The following is a 23,187-nucleotide window of genomic DNA, read 5'->3' as shown; positions in this document are numbered from 1 at the left end:
ATTATCATCCTTGGTGTTGATGGGTGTCAGAGTCCAACAACATCTAATATTCCCCATCTATGGCGCAGCCCTTGAGGATTTTGACTATATCACCTTATTTGGCCATCTTGTTTACTAGAGGTTATTGAGCACCTTCTGCTACCTTGAGCCCAGATAATCTGTCTTTTTTAAAAAAAATATGCTAGCAAAGAATTGATGGAACATTATCATTCTTCAAAGGCCCTTCTGAACTTTAATGAGGTCTATTTGGATTAAATTCCCCACTGACAATGCATCTGAAACACAATTGAACCTACCACTTTCTCTTTCCATAAAGAATTTTATTTTATTTTTGCCCCAGAAGAACCTTTAGACTGATCAAAAAGCACAGCTGTGCATCCCAAATCTAGAGGACAGAAAAAAATCCCTATAATTTAAATATTACATTATGGTGATGTGGGTTGGGTGGGGGATTTTTTTGTTTGCCCCCGCAGAATCTCTAATCTCATTAAATAAAAGACCATTTTGCAAGATGGAGATGAGCCGATAACAACATTGGCCTGGTGAGATATTTTCTGTTTTCCATCCATCAAGCAGGTAATTGTGGGAGTTATGACTTTGTTAGCCAGAAATGTACAGCTCTAAAGAACCGATAACTAAGCCTCTCAGCTCACCAGACAATGGAGCAGCACCCAGTAATTGAATACATCAATAAGATTTCACATCTCGTATAACTCCGGCACGCCGGACAGGCTAGCATTAGACATAATCATATTTTGATCAGGAGAAAATAGAAGTTGGATGAAATAATATCAATTTTATTTACAGAGCAGAGGAGAAGCCGTCCAGCCTGCGATGGGAGAGGGAGGATGATTACGTCTTCTTTTTCACACAAAAATGGGCTTTGATCTTGCTCTCTGGTGGCAAATAGGGGTGCCATCCATTTGCACCAGCTGCCGATCTGTTTCGAAGCAGGGTATGTTGTGGAGAGCCCCACTTGGAGAAATAAATATACAATCAACGTAATAAATGGTGACAAAACAGGCAGAACTCATGCTTTACAATGCTAAGCTGCAGCAGCCCTGTGGGGACCACTTGATATTCTGGACAAATGCAGTTTATTGATCCGCCTCCTCCTCTGGGCCAAAGACCACATTTAGTGCTAGATGTTTGAATAAGCGTTTAATTTTTCTTTCCTCCCAGCTGAAACCTTTGTGGATGAAACCTCAATTTCTGGGAGAAGGAGCGTTTCGACAAATATTTTGTTCCTAGTCCCTGACTGATGCATATATTAGGAAGGCATCAGTTAAAAGGGATCAATCTGCAAAACACTGGCCCTATCAGATTAGTTTGGACAGAAGAGAACTAGTGTGGATGCTGTTAATAAAAGCAGGGACTTCTCCCTCTCTCACAACACTGGGAGACGGGGACATCTGGTGAAGCTGAGCGTTAGAAGATCCAGCTGAGTGTTAGAAGATTCAGGATAGTTGAAAGAAAGCCCTTCTTCACACAGCGCAGAGTTAAAATGTGGAATTTGCTCTTGCAAGAGGCAGTGACAGCTACCAACTTGGACAGTTTGGGTAAAGGATTAGACAAATTCTTGGAGGGCAAGGCGATCAATGGGTACCATTCATGAAAGCTATGTTCTACGTCCACTGTCAGAAGCAGAATGCAGAAGCAGTGGCGGTGTGGTCTAAACCACTGAGCCTCTTGGGCTTGCCAATCAGAAGGTTGGCGGTTCAAATAACCTGAAGCGTATGTAACCTGAAGCGTATGTAACCTGAGGTACCACTGTAATTCCTCACTCTGGACTGCGCCGTGACAGCAGAGCAGAATTATAATATAACGGTTCTTTATCCTTCAAGCAGATTTGGGCTGGAGAAAACAAATACAGTGGTACCTCAGGTTACATACACTTCAGGTTACATACGCTTCAGGTTACATACGCTTCAGGTTACAGACTCCGCTAACCCAGAAATAGTGCTTCAGGTTAAGAACTTTGCTTCAGGATGAGAACAGAAATCATGCTTCGGCAGCGCAGCAGCAGCAGGAGGCCCCATTAGCTAAAGTGGTGCTTCAGGTTAAGAACAGTTTCAGGTCAAGAACAGACTTCCGGAATGAATTAAGTACTTAACCTGAGGTACCACTGTACAGTAAAGAGCAATAAAACAATTCCACCAAAATAGTATTATTATTATTATTATTATTATTATTATTATTAAGCAATCCTTCATTTCTGGGTTTGCTTCTATTATTCAAAGATCTGTGAGGCCAATAGATTTCTGATGGATGACCACTTGGCAACTTATTTTACAGGGTAGTTAAGGCATCCACAGGAAATTATTGTGAATTACCTCATGGCTTGGTGAAGTCTCTTCAGATGTGCAGGGCCAAATGTATTTTATTATAACTGACAGCTCTCATTTGGAAACATTTCCCCTTATTATTAAAGAACATCAAAGCTCCTTAGAAGATAATGGATATCTCCTTATTTCAGAAAATCAAAAATTCAAAAGCAGTCACAGGTGTCACCACTCCCCCTTGCTTTGAAAGAACATTCAAATCACTTTTGTCCCCTCAAAGAATTCTGGGTGCTGTAGTTTACCCCTCATGGAGTTATAATTCCCAGCAGCCCTTAAGCAACCACAGTGCCCAGAATTCTTTGATGAGGGAAATGTGCTTCAAATGTGCTTTAAAGGTGTGGCAACTTGTGTTGAAAATGTGACATGCTATATAACAGCTGGGTGGAGGCAGGGAAGCAGGAGGTTTAGACAAATGGTCAGAGAACAAGGCTATCAGTGACCACTGGCCTCTTTAGCCATGTCCTGCCTCCACTTTTGGAGGCCACATGACTCTGAATATGGAGCCCAGGTGAGGAGAGGGTTGCTGTTCTCTGGTTCTGCTTATGGGCTTCCCATAGGTACAACACCGGATTTAGATTTGATGCGGGCCTAAGTGACCGAAGGTAATGGGGCCCTTTATATGTCAAGCTGTCCTTTGTCAACAACAAATTGTCGCTGTTTTTTGTGTTGAATATATGCTATATGGTAATTTATGGACCTAATCCAGGCATAGGCAAACTCGGCCATCCAGATGTTTTAGGACTACAGTTCCCATCATCCCTGACCACTGGTCCTGTTAGCTAAGTGTGATGGGAGTTGTAGTCCCAAAACATCTGGAGGGCCAAGTTTGCCTATGCCTGACCTAATGGGTCTATACACAACACAAAACATGTGTGTATGTTTTGTTTTATTTCTTTTTTATCTTATATTTTGGAAATGTACATCCAGTTTACATTTTTGGGGGGCCCCCAAGAAAGTGGGGCCCTAAGCTATAGCTTGTTTAGCTTACATGTAAATCCAGCACTGCATAGGTATCTGTTTGACCAATGAAAGAACAGGACACTGGGCTAGGTAGCCCCTCGTCCTGATCCAACAAATCTCTTCTTATAATCTAAGACATGATCTCTGTGTTTCAACCTGTCGACTCCTGAGGTTGTTCTCTTGCGGTTCTTCTTTCTTCCCTCAGCCCCGTCACCATCAAACTTCCCACACAATCTGCTTTAGATGGGGATTATAAGCAAGGCAAAGGTATATCAGGATTGAGAATCTCCTGCACTGTTCTTTTCAGAGAGAAAAAAGGGAAACTCCCAAGGCTGCCCATCCTCTTTAAATCATAATATATTCCACAGTTTTTGAACTCATCAGGACCCGGAGGCAGCTGTGCTGTTGAAAAAAGTAATGAATCAAGCATTTTCCTCCCTCACATCGAGAGCTGAGTGTCTAATAAGAAAACCACTTGAGGATCTTATTAGCAGGGCCACATTATCAACCAGCGTGCTCCATAATGATGAGGTGCATTTAGCAGGAGATGCTCTTGCAACATGGAATGTCTTGCTGGGTACATTCGCACAAGGAGAAATGAAATAATTCTACCCCCTCACCCCTTGCAAAGTGCAGGTGTAAAAACCATTACAATATCCGCAATGGTGGTTCTCAGGGAGCTGCTGGGCAACCACTTTACTGAGTATTCATCTTGATTTCTTTGCGCGGTTGGACAGCTTTGGCTATTTATCGAACTTCCATTCCGAATTGTTGGTGGGGCAGTTAGACAACGTTGCATCAAGCAATGGGTTATTTGTCTGTTTTGTTGCATTTCTATCCCACCTTTGCCACCAAGGACTTCTAAGTGGTGTACATGGTTTCTCACCCTCTTCATTTAGTTGAATTTAATTTAATCCCCACAGCAACCCTGTAATACCTCACAGCTTAGGCAATGACTGGCCTAAAGGTCACCTCAGTGAGCTTCATGGCTGAATGGGGATATATTAAAGTATGTACAGTCATACTTCGGGTTACAGACATTTTATATTGCCCATTTTTGGGTTGCACATCGTGCTGATCCCAGAAGTACCGGAACGGGTTACTTCCAGGTATCGGCACTGGCGCATGCACAGAAGCACTAAATTGCGCTTTGCGCATGTGCAGAAGCACCGAATCACAACCCGCATGTGTGCAGATGTGGCGCTGCGGGTTGTGAACATGCCTCCCACACAGATCATGTTCACAACCCAAGCATCCACTGTACATCAGTTCTCTCTCCTTGGGTGTCCCAGGCAGGGCTGTGCAAATGAGAGGATGCTGTTGTGCAGTTAGGGATGGGCTCAGTTCTCAGTTGAGTTTTATGGGGGAAAGAAAATGGGCACAAATCTGGCACAGAGAAGGGCAAACCTGGCCCCCTTTCCCTGCCCTAGACATAGGAATCACCCGATTGTAACACCTTAATTTAACTAGGTACACCACTTAGCTACACCATCAGGAAGAGATAAAACCAGAAGGCAACTACCTTCCTTGGCAAGTACCTTACCACTGAGATCATGCATATGCACATGTATGAAGTACTGCATGTGTGCAAGCTGTCTCTTTGCAATTTGCATGACACAGCACCTGTTGTATCAAAATGCTGGGCTTATCATAAGACTGAGAGCCAGTGTCTTCACAAGGGGGGCGAGGGGGCAGTGTACCCTGGGTGCCATGTCTGGGGGGTGACAAGAAGCCCCCCCCCGTGGGGTTCTCACCCCGCCGCCCCTGGGCACGATGGCGCAAGCAGCCATCGCGCCGCCACAGCCGCACGTGGAGGATCCTCTGTTCACAGCTGCAGCCACAAGCAGAGGATCCCGCCACTGTCCATAGGGCGTTCGAGCGACGCCGGTTGCAAACCACTATGTACAATGCATGCACGGTGTTGCACACATGCGCTGTACATAGCGACGCCGCACCTGTGCCCTATGTAGTAACACCACGCATGCATCATACATAGCAGTGCAACGCGTGCGCAGCCAGCGGCTTGCCCCGCCCCGGGTGTCGGTTAGCCTTCGTTCGCCCCTGCTGGGAACTGAAGGACCTGTGGCCCTCTAAAGGTTGCTGGACTTCAACTCCCAGCAGCCCCAGCCAGTGTGGCCAATAATAAGAGATGGTGGACATTGGAGTCCAGAAATGCCTGGAGGGCCACAGATTATCTCTCCTGTACATCAAGGAGGGTTCATTGAATAAAAGAATTTACTTACTTACTTACTTACTTACTTACTTACAGAAAATCAAACTATAAAGCCTCAAAATATATAATCAAAATAAAACAACCCAATACCCCCTCAAGAAAACCACATTTTAAAAGGACAAAAGATGTTTTGCTGTGCATATTCATGGTTTTATGCCGAATGCTTATGGCGGGCAAGAGGAGGAGGGGGTGTACAATGATGCGTGTGTCCTCTTCATTAATAAAAAATGGTGCTACTGATTTTGTCAGGATGCCTGTTTATCAAAAAACCCTTTCATCTCCTGAATCTGTGTAGCAGATGTATTGGCTGCAGAAGATCCTGCCAGGAAAGTAGGGGATAGGAATTACCCCTCCCTACCATATGACCACACTGTGGGGGTTTTTGGCAGCTGGATCTGATTGACAACAGCGTAGATGGCTGCAGGAAGACTGGCTCTTGAGAAATGCCAAATAAGCACAGAATTCTCGCTCAAGTCATTATCGGACCCATGGCCTTAATATGTTAATTCAACAAACTGTTCTCCATCTGCTGAACTGTTGAATTCAGATCCCATCCAGAGAGAGAGAGAGAGAGAGAGAGAGAGAGAGAGAGAAGGGGTGGGAAGGTCACACACACATCTTACTTCAATGGAAACATTTCACCCCTCTTAGAGCTTTTGCAATTATTTCTCTTTTTTATTTATTTTTATAATAATTTGTTATTGTTTTTTACACATATTTTCCAGCATATCATTCTTTTAAACACCATTTCAAAATCTTTGGCTATCACAGCCTGAGAATTCTTTCAACCTAAACTGATGGTTTTCTAAAATCTTTTCTCATTAATAAACTCTAGTTATTGCTATAAATTCAAATCTTAATACCTATTCTTAATTCTTTTCACAATAATTTATATATTACTCCTTACAAAACTTCTTCTAACCCTACAAGTGATGTCAATTGGTTGCAGTTGCTTTCCAAATATATCAAAAACTTCTTCCATTCCTTTAGGAAAGTCTGGTCCTGCTGTTTCTGAATTTTCCCAGTTAATCTCGCCAGCATAGTTCATCAATTTCTCTTGCCACTTTCTGTTGCAATTATTTCTCATTTTGATTGTGTGTGTTGAAAAATCAGTAGCTTTTGTAGGATCGACCCCCGTACCCATCCAGCAAAGCCGCTGAGACTGCTATCTTATACACACTTACTGGAGAGCAAGTACCATTGAAATAACCTTGATGGAAGAAAGTGAGGAGGAATTAAAGAAGCTTTTAATGAGGGTGAAAGAGGAGAGAGCAAAATATGGTCTGAAGCTCAACAAAAACTAAGATCATGGCCACTGGTCCCATCACCTCCTGGCAAATGGATGGGGAAGAAATGGAGGCAGAAGAAGAAGAAGAAGAGTTTGGATTTGATATCCTGCCTTTCACTCCCCTTCAGGAGTCTCAAAGCGGCTAACATTCTCCTTTCCCTTCTTCCCCCACAACAAACACTCTGTGAGGTGAGTGGGGCTGAGAGACTTCAAAGAAGTGTGACTGGCCCAAGGTCACCCAGCAGCTGCATGTGGAGGAGCGGAGACGCGAACCCGGTTCCCCAGATTACGAGACTACCGCTCTTAACCACTACACCACACAGGCAGTGAGAGATTTTACTTTCTTGGGCTCTATGATCACTGCAGATGGTGACAGCAGTCACGAAATTAAAAGACGCCTGCTTCTTGGGAGAAAAGCAATGACAAACCTAGACAGCAGCGGCAGTCTCAGCAGCCCGGAGCAGTTGGCTCTGGCTGGCTTCAGGAGCTGCCTGGGGGATCCCTGCCCCCTCCTGCTTGCACGCAAATAGGAATGGGATTGGGGCTGATCCGATGGGAAGGGAGGCATCGTGCTGCCCCAGCCTTGCCACAGCCACTCTCGACCCTCCTTCTCCTGCACTCAAATGATGGTGAATTTTCACAAGGACATGTTGAAATGAATGAATGGATGTGGAAATGTGGAGAAATGATCTTCAGACTGAGAAACTGAGAGACACCAAAACTTGCAGATTCACCAGCAATGGTAATGCAAGGCAACTCCTAAAATGAGGGTTTTGGCAGGGTGGGTGGGGAGGTCTGCTTGCTAATGCCTGTGGCTGATTGGTTCACCAGACATTTAAATCAATAGGCTTTCTCCAGAGTAAGTAATTTGAAGTTTGAACCCTAATGATTTCAGATCATTGTGGTTCATACCAGAAGACCCCCCTCTGGAGTTAATAACTTATGCACTACATTTCAAATGAGCTAGAATTAACATTGGACTCTTTAATGGGACATAAATCTTACAAATAGTGGCACTAATAATACATTTTAAAGGAAAATGCTTTCTGAAGTCGCAAAGCCATGGGAATAATTAACTGTTTTTTTGTGACTGCATTAGCATCAGTGTCATGCTCCACATTTATTATTCTTGTGTTTGTCTTCTGCACACTTTGGCAATTTATATTCTGAAACCCTGGATTCCAGGCAATGTGGCAACATAAAGACTCGTGAGTTCTTTGCTCGATAGTGTGCACAGGTTTTATTTCTGGGCCATTTATACTGTTGCCTCGCTTTCGATTTCCCCCAGCAATCTTGCGGAAAATTCCATCTATCTTCATTGGAAACTGACTTTACCTATAGTGACTTACAGATGTTTTAAGGCCGTAACAGTATAAGGAGAGCAATGCTGGATCAGGCCAAGGGCCCATCTGGTCCAGCATCCTGCTGATGTGGTGGCCAACCAGATGTCTCATCCCAGAATCACTGACTTTGAAGAGAAAACATATGAACCTCAAGAATATGGACAGCAGATTCACCTAGTGATGCCAAAGGGGGTATCTCTGCACATCTTTCAATACTGGGATCCATTCTTCATTGCTGATGAAGAACTGGTGGACTATGGGAACTAGTGTACATAGCAGAGAGAAAAAGGGAGCACCAATCATTTTGAAAACAATCTTTTCCAGCCCAAAAATCAGTTTTGCAAGACGGAATACTGGACACCTGCCACCTATTTGTCTGTTTTCGAAAAGAGATGGTGGTTTAAAAAATGGAATGTCTTGTAAATTTAGCTCAGAGAATTTCTATTTTACACATTTTTAAATATATATATGGAATTGTTACATGCAAATAAACTTTTTGGTAGATCTGAACTCAGCTTTCCTGGGTCCAGAACCATTTCGCTCTCTCAGATTGTACCTTTGCAGCCAAATACCATGCTTTTAAAAATGCATATATCAAACCTGCAAAGCAACCCCTCCATGACAAATTTTAATGAGATGTTCTCTCCCGGCTGCTGCATCTCATCAGACCTGGAATGAAATGAAACAGTCAAGCATTTTGACCTGAGTGTTAATGATCTGTCGTGAAAAACAGGACCACCTGGTTAGCAAAGCCATATGTGCTCAGTAGAGTAAGAGGTATAAAAACACCACCACCATCCTGAATCCCTTTGGAATGTATTCTATAGTGATGTTGAAACATCTTGCCTGTCATTAGTAGATAAACATGTTGCCCCATAACAGTTGTTCAGGGAATTCTTGAGAGGCCAGGATGAATCTCCTCCAAATTCCTCAGGTTATTTCCAAATCATTCCAGTGATTTGCAGCCTGCAGCCTTTCCCAATATCAGGCAGCCTACCCCCCAGTAGTAGGGGGGCGTATTCATCCTCCAGGCTTGAGGTTCAACATAAAAAGAGCTTGCTGGGATAAGCCAAAACCTCATCTTGTCCAGCATCCTGTTCCATTAGTGGCCAAACAGATGCCTGCTGAAAGGAGGACCAGAGCACTCCCACCCTCCTTTGTCTCCCAGAAACTGGACTTCAGAAGCATGGTAGCCTCTGACCATTGGGGCAGAGCGTGGCCATCATGGCTTGAATAGATTCCCCAATCCTGGTGTTGAAATGAGGAGGGTGGAATATGGTTCAGCAATTGCTGCACTTGTGAGCCTCGTCCAGATCTGACTTAAAGCCAGAATCTTTCCAGCTGAGAACTATGACCCATTATCTTCCAGTAGCCACAGGCTAGTGGTGGGCGGGGCCAGAGGAAGAAGTGGGCGGAGTGACAGACATGAATTTTACTGTTGTACAATGGGCTATTTTCTTTTTTTTGTATATAATTTTTATTAATTTTCCAATAGAAACAAATTTATAACACAATTAAACATTAGGAATTCATCACACGTCTTTTTTCTTTTAGACTTCCATCAACATGTCTGATAATTTTCTGTAGTTATTACGTATCTTCACATTTCTTCATTTATATTGCACTATGTATATCTTATCTTACCATGTTATTTAAACAATATTTCTACCAAACCTTTTTACAGAGCTTCTTGGAAACTTACAAACGTTATATCATTATCACAAATATTTTTAATATATTCTGTAAATTTATTCCAGTCCTCAGTGAATCTTTGGTCCCATCGGTTGCGAATCCTCCCTGTTAATCTGTCCAGTTCTGCATAATCCATTAATTTTGTTCTCCATTCTTCAATCGTGGGCTTTTCTTGTTGTTTCCATTTCTGGGCCACAAGAGTTCTAGCTGCTGTTACTGCATACAAAAATACTTTCTGATCCTTCCTTTTTATCTCACCACCTAAAATTCCTAATAGGGATGCTTCTGGTTTTTAAACAAATGTATATTTCAATATTTTCTTTATTTTACAATGGGCTATTTTCAACACACTTACTCACATGCCCCTTTCTATTCTCTATTAAGGCAAGCAAAGACCACCCTCAGTTTTCAAGGGCACATTCTAAGATACAGCAGTCACCCACTATTCGTACTTTCTGGAAACAACCAAAGACATTTTTGTTTGGACAGGCCATTCCAGCTGGAAGAAAATGCCTCTGTGCTTCAGATGCTCATTTTGCATGTTGTATCACTTTTAATTCTATCTCTAGTACTATTTTTAATCCTATCCTCAGTCCTTTGTAGGAGCAACTGTTTTCAAAACTATATTTAGCTGTTTTTTTGTGATATGCTTGTAAATCGCCTCAACGTGCGTGCAGACAGCAATTCATAAATTAGTGAAAGTAGATAAATAATAGCATCCAGGGAAACTCTCAGGATGTGAAGCTAGGCTAGTGAGGGGGAGTGTCGTGGAGAGAGTTAGGAGGGACTAATATAGAGACCTGTGGGACTACACTTGGCCCCTAGACTTGAGGCTTCCCTAGCCTCAGAATAAGGGAGAGAGGTAGAGAGGGAAGAGGTTGGGCAACGTCTTCCAATGTCAAAGCTCTTTCATTTGGTGCCTTTGTACACACGCTGCTATTCTAACATGATTGGGCAGGGATGCCCATATAGGACATTCCTAAAAGGTGGCACTGTGGTCTAAACCACTGAGCCTCTTGGGCTTACTGATTGGAAGGTCAGTGGTTTGAATTCACATGATGGGGTGAGCTCCTGTTGCTCTGTCCCAGCTTCTGCCAATCTAGCAGTTCAAAAGCACTCCAGTGCAAGTAGATAAATAGGTACCGCTGTGGCGGGAAGGTAAACGGCGTTTCTGTGCACTCTGGTTTCCGTCACAGTGTTCTGTTGCACCAGAAATGATTTAGTCATGCTGACCACATGAAGTGGAAAGCTGTCTGTGGACAAATGCTGGCTCCCTCAGCCTGAAAGTGAGATGAGCGCCGCACTCCATAGTCGCTTTTGACTGGATTTAGCTGTGGAGGGGTCCTTTTCCTTTACCTACCTATAGGTCCTGTCATCACAGTGGATTTCTGAGTCTTCTTTCATACATGGATGCAGGAGGGCAATCAAATGAACAATCACAGCCAGCCAAGTAAGCAGAATAAAACCCACTGCAGTTATACTCTGACTCACCCGGCACTTGCCGTGATCTGTTTTAGATATTTGAAAACATCTGGTTGTCATAACTCAGCCTCACTCTCACCCCCCCAACTCCTGCTCTCTCTCTACAACTAATCGAGAATGTGGCAGCCAGACTGGTGACTGGGAGTGGCTGCCTAGACCATATAACACTGGTCCAGGGAGACCTGCATTGGCTCCCAGTAGGTTTCCGGGCACAATTCAAAGTGTTGGTGCTGACCTTTAAAGCCCTAAACGGCCTTGGCCCAATATACTTGAAGGAGCATCTCCACCCCCATTGTTCAGCCCGGACACTAAGGTCCAGAGCTGAGGGCTTCTGGCAGTTCCCTCACTGCGAGAAGTGAGGTTAAAGGGAACTAGGCAGAGGGCCTTCTTGGTAGCGGTGCCTGTTCTCTGGAACGCCTTCCCATCAGAAGTCAAGGAAATAAATAGGTATCTGACTTTTAGAAGACACCTGATGGCATCCCTAAATTGGGAAATATTTAATGTCTAATGTTTTACCATTTTTTATGTGCTGTAAACCGTCCGGAGTGGCTGGGGAAACCCAGCCAGATGGGAAGGGTATCAATAATTTATTATTATTATTATTATTATTATTATTATTATTATTATTTCTCTCTCCAAAAACAAAACAGAAAAACTGCACACCCAGAAACACACAGAGAAAAAGCTGCCCAAATGAGGAACCAATCGGGTCCCTCATTGAAAGGAAGGACATGACGATGAGGCTGTGATGCAGAGAGCAGAGACTGTTGTTTGCTCTGCAGGAGAATGAGGTTTCATTATAGAGTCCTTCACAGCTATTGTCTGTGGCAAAAAACTCTCATGTCTCAGCCTGGGGACTCCTCATCAGAGAATGACATGAGCCCCCCCAGCAATGTACCAAGTCTCAGAGACCAGGCTCAGTTTGGGGGTGAGGAGCCAGGATCCTTGGATTGTGGGATGTGAAAATAAGTAGCAGTGTGCAAACTGCAAAAGGGACTTTGTGGACTTAAGCAGGCTGCGAGGGCCTGGAATCAGAAATTGCATAAGATGCTGACACAGCTTGGGTACAAGCAAGGCCATGCAGACAAGTGCCTACACAGCAAGTCAAGTAATGGACATTTTTCATACATGCTTACATTTGTTGAGGCTTTGATTATTGCTACAGCAAGTGACAACTGGGAAAGGTCCAGTATTACCTTGGGATTCAAGTTGAAAGAGAAGAAGACGGCTCATTTCTTCTCAACCAAAGACAAAAGATCCATGAACACATTGGAAGCATGCAGATGCAAGATGCACACCCAGTTGCAACACCCATGGCCACTGACTTCTTAAAGAATCAGAAAGATTTGAAGCCGTTGCCAGACAACAATGAGTACAGAAGCAGAGTACGTTGCAGTGACAGAAGCGTGCAGAGATCAACTCATCAAGGACTTTGGGTTGGTGAGAAAGGAACCTGTTAGGCTGCTAGAGGACAGAGTTGTATGAAGCTGTTCCTGAGTGAGAAGTTCCACACGAGGATGAAACAGATTGGTGTGAAATACCATTATATTCACGAGATGATCCAGGATGGACTTGTGGAACTGTCTTACTGCGGCACCAAAGAGATGACTGCTGACATCCTGACAAAGCCCCTGCCAAGAGATAGTTTCTAGTCTCTACATGTCAAGCTGGGACTCTGGGTGGTTGAATAAAGTTATTTATGTTTGTGTATGTTGTATTGCCTGAGAAGGAGTATGTGGGATGTGACACATAGATAGCAGTCAAGTACAACATTCCTAGAGTGGACATGAAGGGGGATGTTTGCTCCAGTCAGTAGAAAACTTCCTGTTTCCTCCTGAGCTGGCACAAACTTCCTCTTGCATGTGACTAAAGGTGGGTGTGACCTTACCTGCCCAGGTGACAAAAAGGCAAGGCAGGCAGCACACCCTCTCTCTTCTTCATCTTGCTTTCGTCATGTGAGCAGCGGTCACTGCCTGTCTGCAGTCACTGGGACTACATAACTCCCACATGGGGTAGTTCCACGTATATACTGTAACCTAAGTCTGCCTTCAGAGATCCATCTGTGAACTGAATGTATGAGTAAACTTCTTGTATATACTTTTGACAAGACTGTGTCGTGTCTATTCTTTTTAAGGGGGAGAAAAGGGGATTACCAGGAATCCTATATTGAGAAGCTTCAACGAGCTTGCAACAAGCTAATCGCTGTGTGTTTAAAAGGGGAATGCACTCTGCTAAGTAAAGGACTTGCTAACGCAAGTTGGGAAGGATATTATTAAACAATATATCCTCTCCTGCCTCCCTGAACATTCCCACATGGATGAGGCCACTTAACTTGGGGCTGAAACAATTCCACACTGAACACTGACTGGCAGTAGCTATCCAGGATTTAAGTCAACAGTCTCTTCCAGACCTACCTGGAGATTTCAGGGATAAAAGTTGGGATCTTCTGGGTGCAAAGTAGATGCTTTACTACTGAGCTATGGTCCTTCTCCAAGGGTTGGCTCTTCCAGCTTTCCTAAATGGGGCAGAGTATAGGATAGGAGGAGTGGAGGCAAAGACACAAAAGACAGCAGTTTACTTCCAATGCTGGCTGGAGCAAGTGGCTCATTGGGAGCTCTCCTTGGTGCTGTGAAAACCAACGAGCTTTGCCTTTCAGGCTCCTCCACAAGACCAGAAGAGGACACTGCCTTTAGGTTTCTGCATCTATACATATATTTTGGCAAATTCTATGCAATCTGGGTAACTGGGGCAGCGGCAGAGGTGATGCTTAAGTAACCACCCTACCTAAAATATTGTTGGGCTGAGGACGAGGCTCTTGCAGTGCAAATGAGTTGGCCACTCCTATATTTTACTGGCCTGACTAGTCTTGACTAGAAGATGAGCATTTAGTGTCAGCTGTCTCAAACTGTGGAACATTCTTGCAGCAGAAATAACTTTTGATTAGCCAGTTATTTTAATGTTTCCTTTGTACAGTTTTTATGCTTCATCATTGTACACCACCCAGATATTTTGCGAAATGGCAGTATAGAAATCGGTTTATACATAAATAAAACAAAATCTTATACTCAAATGCTACTCCCCTTTGTGGAAGGAACACTGTTAGATTTCTCTCCTTTTAACTAGAAGCCCCCTTCGATTTTATAGCCGACTGTAAGTAACATTTATGAATTGTCCTCAGCCTCCTTTAACTTCTCCAGATCTATGCAAGCCACTGGATGCCCTTCCATAACAATATTTTCTGGTGTCTGGATCAATATTTCTCAGCGATCGAGTGCTTTTGCTATGAAAAGGCTTTTAGTACGGTTATAAGGCAGTCAATAATCATGGCTGACCTTTCAAAACTCACTGTCACCCTTTTATTCTATATCCACCTGGAAAAAAGGAGGAGGGAGGAGAAAAGAAAGGCATTCTATAGTATAATCACTATAAAGTGTTTTCTTTTAGGGCTGGGTCAGTGAACTGGTGGCCCTCCAAAACAAATCCAGTGGCATGCCATACTTATTTTGATTTTATTTGCTACATTTATTTCTTACTAGCAGGCTTGCACCTGGAATTGTATCTGGGAACTCTAAGAAACAAAAAAAATCCTGGCAGATTTGAAAGGTTCATTCCACCATCTTGACTCAAAATGGCACCCAATTGTATCCAAGCATGGATGAAAACCTGCTCCTTGATCTCAGGAACCAACATTCAGAATTTGGTTGTGATATTTTAAGAGGCGCCCAAATACAGAGGAAACAAACAACATTCCAAAACATGTTATAGACTTTAATCCGTTTCTTTGCCAGTCTGCAACACAAATATTTTCAGGGGGGCCTGCAAATAAAACAGACATACAAAGCAAAACCAATACAAAATGAAATCGAAAGAGACAACAGAGAGCAGGATAAAACTGTATAATCAAATATTGAGTTTGCATACTGTCTTTCAATATTACATTTTTAATTCCTCCCCTTCCTGCAAGGATTTTTCAGGGTGATTTCGGATTATAAGTATTTCAGCCTCACTTGGATGGGCCATCCCCATTAAGGTGACAGAGATGGGGCATGACTGGGTCTCTGAAGTATCATCTGAACTAGCCTAGAAGTACAGACCCATCAAAAAGTACCTATTACATTTCAGTGGAGCTTGCTCTGAATTACTCCGTGACAGGAACTGCTGGTTATTACTCCATGTGGTGGGCTGCATAACCACAGCTTCTGAATGAAAAGCTTTCCAAATCTAGACCTGCTACTCCATGGCAGTGTTTATCTCAACAATTTTGTCTCTGGCCTTACTCCTCAGCCCTAACTTCTGGTTTCCTCTCTCATCCTCATTGTGCTTCGGTCTTGACTCTCTGTATATCATCAGTTCTTGGAGTATCTTGGAGTGGGGCAAACCAGAAGTGGAGCTGAAATGAGGGTAACTTGGAGATGCCTATGAGAGCTTGGTAAAGAGTTGTTATTCCAGCAAAGGCCCAAGATAGACTGAGTTCCTCTTCCTTCCTGGTCATTTGCAGGATCTCAATGCACATCTGGTTCTTTTTAGACTTTTCCTTCTTCTCACTATAGCTCTCTCACAGCGAAGCCCTATGGCTGCCAGGTGAATACTTCCTTGCCATCTCTGGACACCTTTTTAGAGATCCTGACACTGTTTCAGCTTCCTGAAGGCTGTAGGTGAAGGTTGAAAGTCTGAGGTTGAGGCACGGATCCAGTGCAGTGGGTGAGGATTATTGGGGTGCCAAGCAAGATGTTTTTAGAGCTGGGTAACTCTGGCTGCTCTACTGCAACAGTGGGCCTTTCAGAGTCCCAGTCTTCTTAGGATAGGGTCCCTCCTGCAAGTAAAGGTCAGGCTGACCCTAACACTTCTGAATCCCAGTCTACTCCAAACTGTTGTCCATATCCCAGGCCTGAGTCACCTTTCCAAATGGCTTGTGCTCAAATTTACAGAGCTTAAAGGTAAAGGTAAAGGGACCCCTGACCATTAGGTCCAGTTGTGACCGACTCTGGGGTTGTGGCGCTCATCTTGCTTTATTGGCCGAGGGAGCCGGCATACAGCTTCCGGGTCATGTGGCCAGCATGACTAAGCCGCTTCTGGCGAACCAGAGCTGCACACGGAAACGCCGTTTACCTTCCCGGCAGAGCGGTACCTATTTATCTACTTGCACTTTGACATGCTTTGGAACTGCTAGGTTGGCAGGAGCAGGGACCCAGCAACGGGAGCTCACCCTGTCGCAGGGATTCAAACTGCTGACCTTCTGATTGGCAAGTCCTAGGCTCTGTGGTTTAACCCACAGCGCCTCCTGCGTCCCTTTTCAGAGCTTACTGTACCTCTTAGACATCTTCAAATCTCTCGGCAGTGAATAATGGATGAGAAATAGAAGTAATGAGTAGACGGGAAGTCAGCTATATGGGAAAATGTCATCTTTATGTTAAATGTATCGTGAGCACTATTTAATGCATTGGTGTTGTTTTTTCTTAGTTGTTAGGAGGTGATGGATATTTGTTTATCTTCATATTTCTTTTTTGTATGTGATGTAGTAAAATGAAATAAAAATAATTTAAAAAAAAATCTCTTACAACCCCCTGGAGGTTTCTTCTATGGCGTCCTCCTCCATTAGCACAAGAAGTTGCCTTGCAATTAAAAGGGGAAATAAAAATAATTACCAAAGTCATGGTTAAGGCTTTGACATTTTTCTACATAGCACATCAAAGTTTTCACAGTTAATTGTTGCCTCGTTTATTAGACTAATGAGGAAAGATAGACCCAGGTATGAATTTCAGCTGGCCCCCATAGTATCGTCATCCAACATGTACCCATGCAGTGATTCATCAATCAACCATTTCATTATTCTAACATGACAGTTTCCCCCCATTCCTTCCCACTCAACGACACATAAAAGCTTTCCCTAGCTGCTATTAATTGTGTGACCCATTGTTCGGGTTCCTGGTAATGTAACCCTTGGAGGATTTGAAGCCATGTGATGTGACCAGAACATAAATTTTTATTGCTAGTGCTTTAATGTTCTTGAAGTGACATTATTGTGAAAGAAGCATATTTCTGTAGTCTGTTCCTAGCAAGTGCACCATACTAGTAGGACTGGAGGACAACCCTCTTTGAATGGTATTATTTTATCTTTTTTGACATCTTCTGCTCTTTGTGTTTCTCACCCCCCCCCCATTGTCCTTTCTCCTGAGCATCCTGGGAATTCTAGTCCTAAAGGCCAGGTTACAGAAATTCTAAAAAGACAAAGTTCACATCACAAAGAAGGAAATAAATTTCAGCTGGTAGGACAGAACACATGTCTTCATCCAAAATTTGCATTATCTAGCCTCTTTCAGACAGTGAATGCAGGGAGGAAGACCACATTTACTGTTCCTGACCTTGCCATTATATATTCTATTGATCCCACTTCCAACCTTTGCACGTACCACCAAGAGTCTGAAAAGGAACCCGTATACATGGACAGCTGCAGAAGGATCTGCCACTTTTGTTTCTCTCATTTTATTACAGTTTCAATTCTCTACATTTTGCAGCAATTTGCATTTTTTAAAAAAAATCTCGATGACAACTCATCAGCAGGTGAGTATGAATTTCTCCTAGTATACACGTTTTTATATACAGTCTTGACTAATGCACACATTTTTGCAAGCAATTTCCACTGACATAATGCATCCTTGTACGTTATATTCATTGACATATTCATTTTTATAGTTTCCCCTGAGATATGAATTTTTGCAAACATTGTTTGATTGAAGAACTGCATCGCAACATTTGGGTAAGTGTGAATTTCAAAGGATAGCTGCATTTGAGTTCACATAATGTTTTGGAAAGCGGAAATTTGGTAGATTTTGGCTTTAGATGCATACTGAATCATATTTCTCCCCTATCCAAACAGGGTTTCAAATCAGAGGGCGCACTTAAGCAAAGGTTGGATGGTATCTGTCAGGGATTCATTAGACTCATAGCACAAGGACAATTCCAGGCCAATATGCCACAATTTGGAAATAATAATAATAATAAAATGTCCAGGGAATTATCCTTGGTCAGTGTTGTCTGTGATGCCTTAAATCCCTCTGTCTGGTGAATACGATTGTTTGCTCTACATTGGATATACGATGAGAGAGAATACTGCAAAACTTCAGCTGTTGTGCTGTTGCAGTTGGCAAGCTTTCCCTTGCTTTCTATTTCTATTCGCTTAACTTGCGATTATGCTTGATACATGTAAATAATTGTGGTTAAAAAAATCTCCTCACCATGGCAATGATTACACTGGAGACCTGGCATATGTTTATCCTCTCTCCCCCAGCACAACCCTTTACACCACCATATAAAACACCAACTATTCCTTACTCTCACAGGGCACAAAAACAGCAAATGTTGTATTTCCAGAATACCTTTGTTTTTTGCTTCATTTTAATATTTTTTATTGTCATTTTACAGCTGTGTTGTGTAATAAAAGGCCACAAAACCAAAGAACTACAATTCCCCACTCTGGAGACATCTTTACCCTTGTGGTAATAATCATTCCCACGCAAGAATATCAGACATTTCTATAAGTGTGTGTGTGTGTGTGTGTGTGTGTGTGTAAAAAGTCAGTTATCATGAAATCCATTTATTTGTATAAATCTTAGGGACTGCTTTTCCACATTCTGGTGTATTTGCAAAGATAATAAAATTCCACTACTCTCCAGCAAAAGTCTCCTTATGTTTTCTTCCTCTTGCCGGCCGTAACTTGTGTGTCAAGTTGAATTTTTTTTTTTTTTTTTTTTAAATATTTTATTAAGGATTTTCTTGTTTTACAGAAGTAAGTGTAATGCCTCGTATTTTTTTTCCCTTTCCATGTAACATTTTTACAAATCCGTTTCATTTGTTGAGGCATTAGGGGGGAAAGAAAAAAAAAGAAAAAAGAAAGGGGGGGTGGAGAGAGGGAAGATGGATGGGGGGTGGGGTAACTGGAAATCGTTCAAAATTCTGCTAATTCTCACTCAGTTCACCCAGCGATTATTGGAACTAATTTCAGATGGAGATTTTTGAACTGATTCTGTGAGCTTTGTTATACCAAGCTAGTTCATTCCAAGCAATGAGACTCCTATGAATGGAAGTCCCTGTTTTCAAACTTCTTTGCCAACCAGAGATTGTCAGGGCTGCTGAGGGCACCACCAGCTTAGCCTCAGGCTTTCTGTCACAATCCTCCTTCCGATTCCGTTGTTTATTTTTCTCATAATGAGGACCATCGTCCCAATTGGCCTTCCTACCTCTTGAGCCCCCAGGCTTTGTTTATGCCCTTACCAAAACTTCTGTCCTGAGGGAAGGATGATGTTTTGATAAGGATTGAATCATGTTACACATAGGTCTTAAGATGAGACAATAAAAACAGCAACAGGCTTAAAAAGAATACAAATAAACACCCATGACAGAAACATAAAAAACAGAATTCAGCCAGCCAGAAAAGCTTGTGGAACCAAAAATGTCTGCCATTGTTTCTGCAAAGAATCAAATAGTGGGTACCTGTTGTATCTCACCAAGGATGCTGGTTCACAAACTGCAGGAAGCCAAACTGAAACTCCAGCTCTGAGCTGCTGTAGAGCAGCCTTCCGATATCTTTGTGACTTCAAGGAGAGACTCTCCTCAGTTGCAGGCCTACATTTCTGGGGCCCTGAAGCTTGAACTGTTATGGAGGACCCTTCGCAACCAGCAACAAGTTTGGGATGAACACTGTTATTTTCATCAACGGGCTTGTTCCACATCAGATCACCACATTAAACCCCCCCCCCCAAAAAAAACTATTACATCTCAGATTTTGAATAAATTGCTGTTTTGGATTATCTCACATGTCAAAGTCAATGAAGTATATATATATATATAAAATTTATATTTATATTTTTATATAATTTATATAAATACACAATGCCACATGGGGAAAGCTGCATATACCTGAATTGCAGGGGATTGGACAAGATCAGGGTATTCCAAACTTGGGTCTCCCGCTGTTTTGGGGCTATAACTCTCACCATCCCTAGTTAGCAGGACCAGTGGTCAGGGATGATGGGAATTCTAGTATAACAACAGCTGGAGACCCAAGTTTGGGAAACCCTGGACTAGATGATCCTCAGGTTCCTTTCCAACTGTGATTCTATGAGATGAAATTGAGTCTACTAGACCCAATTTTTTCAAGCAATGGGGACTAAGGTTGCACCTGGGGCCCCTCTGAGATTAGGGCCCCTGAAGCTTAAGACTCATTATTTTCATAGTAGTCCTTGGTGCTCCTACCGAATGCAGTGCCTGAATGAGTTATAACCTCCAACATTTCTATTCAAAAATCCAATGTCCTATTCAATAATAATAATAATAATAATAATAATAATAATAATAATATTTATACCCCACCCATCTGACTGGGTCACCCCAGCCACTCTGGGCAGCTTCCAACATACATATAAAACATTGGACATTAAAAAACTTTTCTGTACAGCACTGCTTTCACGTGTCCTCTAAAGGTTGTTTATTTACTTATCCCCCTGGCTTGGTGGTCACATAATTCCATACCTTCCAATTCCATACCTTCTCTGATGAAAATTGGGGCATCCTAAGGAAAACGGGACATTCCAGGATCAAATCAGAAACTGGGACAGCTTTTGTAAATCTGGGACTGTCCCTGGAAAATAGGGACACTTGGAGGGTCTGCTGAATATATAAGGGGTAAGGGTAGTCTTTCTTAGGTCACTTGCCCCTGAGCTGTTTGAGGCCTTAGATGTTAAAGAAGTTCCCTCAGACGCAGACTGCTAATTTCCCTCACACACATGTCCTCCCTCACACATGAGGGCTGGAATAATCACACATGCGGCAGCGTAGCACGATTATAAATAGCAGGACTGCCTCTTCTGCTGCAGATAATGAAATAAAAACAATGCCGGCAAGTAAATGTACAACTTGTTATCCAATCCTCTTGGGAGGGTTTTGGAGCAGCCGCGTTCCATTCGGCAGCTGTTCCTCTCACACACACACACACATACACAACTAAAAGAAATGGCATGTGCTCCAAATCATAATAATAGTTGAGAAAAGCTGTGGAATGTGCTAGAATGGTACATTTCCCTTTCCGAAATGTCATGAAAATTGAATAATTATATTTTCCCATTTGCAACCTGTCTCTCCTCTGAAATGTCGGCTTCTATCCTGTTATACATTTCACCATATTCAATAATACTAATAATACAATTCTGACTGTACCTCTCATTGTATATTCTGATTTCCTAGAATGAAAATTTGGTTAGTAGGATTAAGAGAGCTGAGGGACTCGGGCTGCAATCCTACATATATGGAGGGTGAAGCTACACATTCCATTATTTCCCATTATATCCCCTATTCCTGGAGGTCTTTCTTTGATCAGGTAGAATAACTGTAGTTTTCAGGCTGAGCAGCAAGCAGGATGAGAGATCAGGTGAGGAAGAAGGGGCTGTCAAAAACTTTCATTCCAAGAGCATGCAACAATTGGTGTGGTCCTCAAATTCACCCATCTCATGTCCAGATCAGCACACTTCCAAGTTTCCTAATGTGAAAATCAGTACCTCATTAAGCAGGAACTAACTTTCCCTCAGTACAATAGGCCTCATTTGCTTCAGACAAAGTTCCTGCATTAGCTATCTACCCTAATACACAAATACACTATTTCTGTCTCATAAATAGTGTGGCTATTGTGATAATCGAAGAGGCATGTTATTGCTCCATTCTTCCATTGAAAAGAAGAGCTTAGCCTAAACACACATTGGCATTTGGGGCATTTTAATGAGAAATTCATGCAGGGAATGTTATTACTTTTTTAAAAAATTGTACTTGTATTATTTCAATTTCTTTCCACTGTTGGATAAATCTATGCCAATGACACAAATCCCAATTACTGTTACAGCCACTTCCTTGTCATATGCATATGTATGTGTGTCCATCTGTTCTGCAATCCGTATCAACAAGCACTTTATGAGGATGGTTTTTGTTCCGACCCAAATATTCAGCAACTGGAGAGGGGCAAATCTTTCCGTTTCAGTTTCTCTCAGTTCATTTTTCCACTCTTGAGTTCAATTATTCACATTTCTACATCAGTTTGCATTCCTTAAAGAAGTCCTCAAGAAATTAATGAGTATTTAAATGTGACTCTCTCCTAATAGATACATTTTTGCTAATATACACACATTGCCTAATATCCACATCTGGTTTAATATACATATTTTGGCCTGTTTGCACCGAATGCAATGCACTTTCATATTTTATTTTCAGCAATGTATGCATTTTTGCATGCATTGCTCAGCTAGGGAACTGCACTGCAGAAATGTTTATATCAATTTTATGAAGAGTTTTTTTACATATGATACAATAAAAACCCAACTAGTCAATACAGAAACAGAAGAACAATAAAGGAAAGAGGAAAAAAATAGAGAAATGGAAAAAGAAGAAGAGAGGTAATAATATAATAAAGTACAGTGGTGCCCCGCAAGACGAATGCCTCGCAAGACAGAAAACCCGCTAGATGAAAGGGTTTTCCGTTTTCAATGCGCTTCGCAGGACGAATTTCCCTATGGGCTTGCTTCGCAAGACGAAAATGTCTTGCGAGTCTTGAGGGGTTTTTTTTGCTCCCCCCGCCTTTTTCTAAGCCGCTAAGCCTTTAATAGCCTTTTAGCAGCTAATCCGCTAAGCCGCTAAGCCTTTAATAGCCGCTAAACCGCTAATAGCGCTAATCCGCTAAGCCGCTAATAGGGTTGCTTCGCAAGACGAAAAAACCGCTAGACGAAGATACTCGCGGAACAGATTAATTTCGTCTTGCAAGGCACCACTGTACAAAGTTGTGTTTATATAGCCCTCCCTTCTATCTTA

At 42.5% G+C, this 23,187-nt stretch overlaps 1 long non-coding RNA gene across 1 annotated transcript in view; it reads left to right on the top strand.

Moving 5' to 3' along the window:
* Positions 1-23,187, top strand: part of LOC308463153 — a 316,619-nt gene that overhangs the window by 56,393 nt on the left and 237,039 nt on the right. Inside the window, exon 2 of the long non-coding RNA XR_013979493.1 lies at positions 6,908-7,149. This is a non-coding gene — a long non-coding RNA (uncharacterized lncRNA). The remainder of the gene's footprint in view (positions 1-6,907; positions 7,150-23,187) is intronic.

This window comes from Podarcis pityusensis, assembly GCF_964106645.2.
Source record: "Podarcis pityusensis genome assembly, chromosome: 14".
In the NCBI taxonomy this organism is placed as follows: Eukaryota; Metazoa; Chordata; class Lepidosauria; order Squamata; family Lacertidae; genus Podarcis; species Podarcis pityusensis.
Note: the sequence above shows the minus strand (reverse complement) of the source record. Positions and strands in the feature narration are given on the sequence as shown.